Raw genomic sequence first — 8,645 nt, 5'->3', positions numbered from 1 at the left:
TCTCCTCAGAAGATGGAAAATGCAGTTTGTTCTCTCTCCGGTTCTACTAAAGCTGGACCCCAGGACTAGACTTTTTCTTTCTAGAACCCTGGTGAAAGCTGAAAGTGAATTGCTTGTAGACTGTGAGTTAAAGAAGGTCACCACCTAGCATGGGGTTTGAACTTATGACCCTGAGTTATGCTTTACCAACTGAGCTAGCCAAGCTTTATGCTGCAGTAGTCCCCCATCCCAGGACCATCTCTCTAGTGACGGGTAAAGAGGCCCGTTTCTGGATTTCTTTTAGTGTAGCAAGGGGAGATGGAGGAAAATCAACCCCCTTTCCAAGCTTTGTTCTCACGGCACCAAGTGCACTGCAGAGAAAGCCCTTGAGTGTTAAAGGGCGTCGGGGAGCCCAGAGCAGAGGGATCCCCTCGACACACAAACACAGTCCCAGCCCCAAGACTCCCCCCATCCCAAATCCTGTGCCCTGACTGCTCTACCTTCCACATCCTCACCCGTCTTGCACAAAAGAGCGTCCACACTGCCATGAGAGCTCTTGCGCAAAAGCACAGCGTGCACGTGGAAGTGTGGACGTTTTCTTGCGCACGACTTGTTGCACAAGAATCCTTGCACAAGATGTTCTTGCGCAAGAAGCCGCGAGTGTAGACATAGCCTTAGAGATATATCTAAAAGGAGAAGATGTTAATACAAAGTTATATGAGAGTGATAATATTACAGGGAATTATACACAGTTGTCTGTATATGCAAATATAGATGCAAATATCTTCTTTCACATTGATGGGCATGAATACAAAGATTAAGGCAAGACTACACAACACACAGGTCCTAAGTAAATCAGTTCTGCTGATGTTAATAAAATGCAATATTTTCCCCATTTCCAACCATATGACAGCAGTTTTAATGAGCAAGGGCAATCCAGGAATTTAACTACTAAAACACATCTCAGCAGAAATTGCAGAAGAGGCTCTTGCTCAAGAAGGAGCTGTCTACGCTGCCCCTTCTTGCACAAGAAAAACGCTTTTGTGCAATGCCGTTACATCTATTACCTTTCAGGAAGAACAGCATTGCACAGGAGGGTTTTTCTTGTGCCAGAAGGGGCAGTGTAGATGCTCCTTCTGGCACAACAGCCTCTTCTGAAACAAATGGTGGCCCATTAGGTATGCAAATGATGCTCAGCGATATTCCATGCTTAGCCTCATTTGCATATTACTCACACAAAAAGCCGCGAGTGTAGACATAGCCCTAGGCAGGTTAGGCTGAGGTGGGAGGAGGCAGCGCTGGGGTTGAGGCTCCTCAGTGGTGCCTTGGTAGGGACCAGTGCAGTGCAGCCACATAGGCCAAGGCCAATGGCAGCACCTCCAGCCCCTGGGACATCTGTGGCCTTTGCTGCAAGGGGACACAAAACCAGGTAAGACCCCCCCCCCCGATGCTCAAATCCCCCAAGACCCAGCAGCCCCAGCTTGCTCCAACACCTTCCGTTCTCCCCACCCTCTCTCCTGGCCACACACGGCACTTCTTGGCGCTTCTCAAGCCAGGCCCTGCAAGGAGCCACCAGGGCAGGAACCAGCCCTTGGAGCTCGGCTTGCACCGGAACCGGAACTTTCCCACCACATCACACTTGACAAGAGGCGACTTGTTCCCCTTCTTCTACCTCACGTCTCCCTTGTCTCTGTTCCCTTCAAAGGTTTCCTCTGCCTCAGGACCCACCTCCTCAGGGCGCTGTCCCTCTGCCACTGGGCTGGGAGTGGGAGACTCCACTGTCTCTGCACTTGGGCTGAGAAGTCTCACTGGGACTCGTCTGTTGATGGCGTTAGTCAGCCCGATGGCCAGCCGGATCCATTCCGTAGAGCTGCCTGAGAGGGAGCTTTCCCAGGTATTTCCTGGGGCTTTGTGTAGGGGGATTGGGCTTGGCCATCTTCTCTGCTGGAAATGCCTCTTCTTTGGTAAGCAGCTCCCAGGAGTTCATGGAACTTCTTCTTCTCAGCTTGGGAAAGGGACAAGCAAGGGGCGATGGGACAGGGGTTTATGTGATAATGACAGGGGTGCAGAAAGCAAATAAGAAATTATTTTTTCACCTACTTAAGAACCAGGGTGACAGAATAAAACTGGTTAGTAACCAAGTTAAAAAGGAAGCATTTTTGCTCCCAGTGGAACTCCTTCCCAGAGGATGTTGTGAAGATGAAATCTATAAGAAAGTCCAAAAAAGAACTGGATGATTTAATGTAAATGTCAATCAATGGCATTTAACCAGGATGGACAGGGCTGGTGTCCCTAGCTGGTGTATTCCAGAAGCTGGGAATGGAGGGATCACTTAATAACTGTCTGTCCTGAGGATTCCCTCGGGACAATGAAATTGGCTGCTGTCATGAGACAGGATCCTGGGCTAGCTGGACAACTGGCAAGGCCCAGTCTGGTTGCTTTGATGTCCTGTGGAAGGCTAGTGTAGGTGAGCAAAGATGCTTGTGCCTTGTGTCCCTGATGCTCTAGTGGTTAGGTTCCAGTTCTCCCACTGCTGTGGCTTTGGTTCAATTCCCACTCAGGGAAACTGTCCTCAACTTTCACATAACAGTTCCCTTGCCATTTTTCTCTCCACATGTTACAGCAGCTGTGACCCAAAAGGTTAACTCAAGTCCTCTTTCCCACCTCGCCCACACTGCTAAGACAACACTTGCCATTTTCAGAAGGGGCAGAGCTGGGTGACTCTAACCGCCCCTCCCCTCTCCTGCATAGGCGCACACAGCACTAGCCCAGTGCAGTGTTCAGTTTTGCTGTTGAAGGAGACAACCCAGAATTGGCTCCAGCCCCCACTCAGTAACCTGGGGAAATGTCCCACCAGGCCTGGGCCCCTTGGAGAGGCAACGATTCCCCACTGGCCAGGGCAGAGCCTCCCTCTGACACAGTCATGGAGCCTTCTCCCCCTGGTCCTGCCTCCCCCTTCACTCAGCTCTCACTGCTCGGTGCTACCAGGGAGGGGCCTCACTGCGAGAGCCGCCTGGGCAGGTTCCTGCCACAGAGACACGTCCCAGAACAGGACGGATGCTCAGACCGACACTGAGTGTAGCTCAGAGCTGGGGTGAGACAGGGAAGGACAAAAGGGTCTAACGGCACCTGCAGCCTTTCAGAACAGCCACCAGCTGCACCCAAAACAGCCACCAGCCCTTCCCTCCACCCTCGCTGGGCACTGTCTGGACTCAGGCCTCCCCTGTGCCAGCCTAAGGGCTCTGGAGAGGACAGGGCAGCTCCAGGAGCAGAGTCCTTTTTTCTGCAGTAGTTCAAACCCAGCCCCTTGGTTCGAACTAACATTACTCCTCATTTTTTGCCCTCTGTGCCTCCCCCGCTCCAAACACACCCCAACACCCCCTTCCCACTTTCCTCTCCCCCTCCCGGTAACACAAACAGGACTTTGCCCTGTTGAAAGAACAAACTCTCTGTTTTTTATGTGGGAAATGGGAAATGTAGAACTGGGGAGGGGCTGGGGAAAGAACCTGGGAGGGGGAGGAGGAGGAGGCTGGGAGGAAGGGCTAAGGCTGGCACCTTCCTCTGATGGTCCCACTGCCTCATGTCAGGGGCCTCAGCAGTGCTGGGTGGCTCCAGGGGGAGAAGCTGGTTCAGGGGAACTTGAGCTGCTGGGCCACTGAATCAGGCCACCAGCAGCAGCCTCTGTGCAGGACACACAGGCTCCAGGCCTCCCAGTCATATTGAGTCTCCCCGTGTGGCTTGGGCTCCAGAGCCTGCCCCCCAGCTGGTGCCTTGATGCCTTGAGGTAGCCACTGCAGCATCAGTTTAAAGGAGCAAAGGAGCAAACAACAGCAGTGATGTTGTGGTTGGGCATCAGTTCCCCTGCTTTTGGGGACAGGAAGCCAGGCCCAGGCCCTTTTAGCCACTGGGGCTGTGCAGACTGGAGCCTCCCCCTACCAGATCTCTGCCCTGCTTCCTGCAAAGCTCACATTTTGCTTATTTCTGCTTTCCTTTCCTTTCAATAGCAGGCAGCTAACAGAAGGGAAGTCACCAAACCAAACACGCCTATGGCCAGCATGGGGTTTGAACCTATGACCTTGGCATTATTAGCACCATGCTCTAACCAACTGAGCTAGCCATCCTACCAAAATGCACTTCACCAGTGGCCCTTTCAAGAAAGGTGCCTCAGACACCTGCAGGGACATAACTGTGATGTGCTTGGCTAGTCCAGCTGGTTTGAGGGTTGGTCAAGGTGGCTGGCAGCTGGCATGGCACATGGAGACCCAGGGCAAAGAGGCAGCCGGAATCTCTTTGTGCCAGCACCTTGCCTCCCAGCTTCTTCCCTGTCAGCAGCAGCCGCAGCCCCTTTCGGCCACTGGGTCAGCCCAGGAAGGGAGGCAGGAATGGGGCCTCAGATTCCAGGGTTCCGAGTTGTGAGCGCTGCCCTCGACACCATGGGATCTGAACCAACCACCCCTCACTCAACTGAGCCAAACTGGTGCCCCAGCTCATGCCCCCTGGGACCAGCTTTACCTGGTTTCCTTCCACCCAGAGCCCCCTTCTTCTCCTGGGCTGCGAGGAGCATCACTAGAATCCTTTCTCATATCCCAGCACAGGGCCATCTGTCCAGTGACAGGAGACGGGGCTGGTTTCAGGATTTCTTTTAGCCCAGCAACAAGCAAGGGGAGATGGAAGAAAATCAACGCCGTTTGAAAGCTTTGTGTGACAGAAGGGGTGTGAGCTGAGGAGCCTGCCTCTTCTAAAGAGTCACGTTACCGAATTTGTGGGAAGCAGCCAGATCACTGCTGCACTCATAGGTGGGGATGTTGGCCCCAAAAATGGTATAAAAGGGGGCCATCTGGGGTGTTGAATAGAAGCTCACTGTCTGCTAATCATATGTACGCTAGTCATGTGATTGTATAATGTCTGTGTGTGTAGTTAGGAATCTGTAATCTGTGTGGATACTGAATATTTCTCTGCATGTGGTTGAGCAGTGGGCAGAGCCCGGCCTATGGACATGCTAATTAGAGAGGCCCTTTTGGACAATGGCACTCAATGGGCCAAGGACACACCTAAAGAATGAGGGCTGAGCCTAAGGGCTGCCAGCAAGGAACAAGGGGATAGGCTGCTGGCCAGGTGTCCTGCTGCAGCCAAGAAGAGACCAGGAAGGATGTATAAAGCGGCCATGTGGCTGACTCCATCATGGTACTCAGCTCAGCACTTCATCCCAGAGGCAGCAATGCAGGGATCGAAGAGCTGGAAAGAACTGCGGACCCATCCTGATCCTAGGATGCGCAACAAGGACTTAAGCCAGCAGCTGTAACATCTCTGCTAGAGCCTGCATTGAGAACTGGGAGATTCTATCCTTTAACAACCTTACTCTGATGCTTTTCTTTATTGTAGTAATAAACCTATAGATGTTAGATGCTAAAGGATTGTCTCAGTGTGATTTGTGGGTAAGGTCCAAAGGGTAAATTGACCAGGGATCTGTGGCTGGTTTCTTGGAACCAGAAAGAACTTGTTCGGGGTAGGTGGGATTGGGTTCTAAGACCCCCCCCCCACCTGTGTATGAGGCCAGGGGCCATCTGGGGCATGGATATTGCTGGGGTGTCAGAGGGGTTTTGCTCGTGAGGCTTCAGGCAGGCAGCTGAAGCACTCTGTGGGACTGGTTTGTGGCCTGTTTGGAGAGGTCACCAGTCTGGGGGCAGTAAGGAGCCCCGAAGTTGAGCAATTCACCCTGAGCGGACGCCCTCAGCTGTGCCCAGATACGGCCCGGTTGGTCACAGAAGGGGCATTTGGGTACACCCAGGGGCAGCAAGAATTCAGGCCCTCAGGCCAGTGCATTGAGGACAGTGTGTGATCCCTTCCAGAAGCATTTTCTGCTCCCACTGGGGAAGGCAGCTGGGCAGGACCAGCCTGCAGCTCACGTCCCTTTCAGCCCCAGGTGCAGGAGGTAACAGAGAGGGGAGGAAAGTCCATGGCCAGAGCCTCCTCCCAGCAGTCTGGCCTGGCACAAAATCTATACATGATGGAGCATCTCCAAGCAGAGCTATGGCCTGTTCTCTGAAAAGTGCTCAGCTGTTTCATGTTTCATTTTTTTGCAGGCCCATTGCATGTGTCCCTGGTGGCTTCATTTACAGTTTTCAATCTTTACATTTGCATCCCTTCTTGGAAAGAGGGTACAAGTGTAAACATACCCTACGTAGCGAGAGTTGGCTTCCTTCAGTTGAGCCTGGCTGTGTCCCTACTGCAGGAACCCAAAGGAAGCAAAGAGTAGAACTACTGGAAGCTGGTGGGGTACCCTCTGAATTTGATTTGATTTAGTGAGTCTTAGTTGGACTTGCTAAATCAAACTCCAAAGGATTGATTGCAGCCATTCCTCTTCTACTGGGTGTGATTTGTGTTCTTCTGCACAGGACAGCCCATGCAGACCAAGGACCTGCCAACAGGAATTCAGATCTCAGCTTTGTTGAATTGATGGGAATAGAAATCAGACACACAGCAGGTTTGAACTTGTTTCAGTTGAGAGATGGGTTTGCCTGGTTTACAGGCATTAACACATTAGGCGTTTATAGTAATCGCTGCACAAGAGAAACCCAGAATGTGACACACCTGAAGATACAAAGGTTTCATTGAAGTTGATCAACCTTTTGGGAGCACTTGGAGTTGAACCAGGGACCACTTTGCCTGTAGTCAAACACTCTCCCACTGAGCTACACCCCCATTACATTTGCTTGTTTGCATCCAGTGTTAGGAAATTAGCCACTGGGAGCACATTCTGCAGGAGCAGGTGGTGCCTTGCACACATGGTGTGGGGGGACGGCCCTTTATGAGGTCAGACATGTGTGGTGTCCCCCCACCTACGATCAGCATGATGTGTCACGATAGCGCATCATCCCCTGTGCTTCCGCCTGCCCTTTGTGTGTTGCAACCTCACAGCACTCACCTGATGTTCCCTCCCCAGTGCCCGAAGACATTTGGGAGGCCTCTTGTATCTGGGGGACATGTTCCAGGGTGAGGGTCACAACGTTCCTGGAATCCTCCTTCTCCTCATCCTGGAGCTCCTGGTCATCAGGGTTGTCATCCTGAAGCTACGGCCATTGCTGCCCAGGCGTCTCCATCCCAGACTCTACAACTGACCCTGGAGACAGGGGTTCCCCAGGACTTGGTCCAGTTCCTCGCAGTATGCACAGTGCTATGGTGCTTCCCCAGTGTGGGAGCTATGCTCACAGGTCCTCACATACCCCTGCAGCAATTCCTTGACCTTGGCTCTGACTTGGTCTGGGGTGGGGGGAGGTGGCCTTTCTTTGCAAGGCCGTTAGCCATACGGCCATAAATATCTGCATTCCTCTGCCTGGACTGCCAGGCCTGCAGAGATTCCTCCTCGGACCACAGCTTTATCTCTGGCCTGGACCATGAGAGTGCCCAGCACTTGCTGCCACTTGCTTGGTCCTGCGATGTGTCCCTGGAAGGGCCAGAGGGGGTGTCTGGGGGCTTGTGCCTGTGACATGGATCTCTGAGTAGCTGGAAGCACTCGATCTTAGCTGAACGGCCGAGAAACACTTCATGACAAAAAACATGAGGGCAGCTCTTGGTCTGTATCCCTGTGCCGCACAGAGGCTATGTCTACTCTCGTGGCTTCTTGCGCGAGTAATATGCAAATGAGGCTAAGCGTGGAATATCGCTGAGCCTCATTTGCATACCTAATGAGCCACCATTTTTTTCAGAAGAGGCTCTTGCGTAAGAAGGAGCATCTACACTGCCCCTTCTTGCGCAAGAAAAAGGGGCAGTTACACCTATTACTTGACAGGAAGAACGGCATTGTGCAAGAGGGTTTTTCTTTCATATTACTCGCGCAAGAAGCCACGAGTGTAGATATAGCCACAGTGTCTGACAGCCACTTTCCTGCCTCCCCCTTGGCTGCTCTTGAACTTAGCCCAGGAGACAAGGAGCTGTACTCGCCCACTCAGAAACCTCTGCTATTCCTATGCCACCCAATCCCTCACACCACAGAGAGCGACAGGGCTGTTTCTGCCCCAGCATCACCCCCCCCTCGTCCTCCCCATGATTTTAGCCAATCGGGCAAGAAGTTATGCTTTACCCCAGACCACATGGGCACCCTTTCGCCTCAAGTGTGCTTCATGGCAGATATGGACTTTCCTCACTAATTTTCACAGGCATGCTCAGCATGGGCATTGGTGGTATAGTGGTGAGCATAGCTGTCTTCCAAGCAGTTGACCTGGGTTCAATTGCCAGTCAATGCAATGTGGAGAGGTTAGATTATGATTCTCTGCAGAGTTTTTACTTTAACCCTGGGGGAAAAAAAGGCACAAGTGGGTCCTGCTGCCTCTCACCTTGGTCCCTACAGCTGACACCTAATGGGGGCCCCTTGGGCTCTCAGGTTGGCCTCTTCTCTCCTGGCTTCCCTCCAGCCCCTTCATTGCTCAAGACTCTCTGTTGTGCCCCAGCTCTGCTGCTTTCAGGGCAAATCCCTTGTTAGGACCAGTCACAATCTGGGGTCAGTGAGGGTCCCTCCCACCTGAGACGTGTGTTACACAAAAGCCTTGTTTCCTGCTCAGTTCCTAACACTGGATGTAGAAGCCAAATTCCATGGGGGTATAGCTCAGTGGTAGAGTGTTTGACAGCAGATCAAGTGGTCTTTGGTTCAACTCCAAGTTCCCCCTTGG

General features: G+C 52.4%; 2 non-coding genes across 2 annotated transcripts; both read left to right on the top strand.

The window, feature by feature from the left end:
• Positions 1-8,150: 8,150 nt before the first annotated feature.
• Positions 8,151-8,222, top strand: TRNAG-UCC (transfer RNA glycine (anticodon UCC)). Its single transcript has one exon. It is a non-coding gene; the product is annotated as a tRNA-Gly (tRNA).
• A 348-nt stretch (positions 8,223-8,570) lies between these two features.
• Positions 8,571-8,642, top strand: TRNAC-GCA (transfer RNA cysteine (anticodon GCA)). Its single transcript has one exon. It is a non-coding gene; the product is annotated as a tRNA-Cys (tRNA).
• Positions 8,643-8,645: the final 3 nt, after the last annotated feature.

The sequence above is a fragment of the Pelodiscus sinensis genome, chromosome 19 (genome assembly GCF_052426305.1).
Source record: "Pelodiscus sinensis isolate ZL-2025 chromosome 19, ASM5242630v1, whole genome shotgun sequence".
Lineage (NCBI taxonomy): Eukaryota > Metazoa > Chordata > Testudines > Trionychidae > Pelodiscus > Pelodiscus sinensis.
This window is presented reverse-complemented; position numbering and strand designations above follow the sequence as displayed.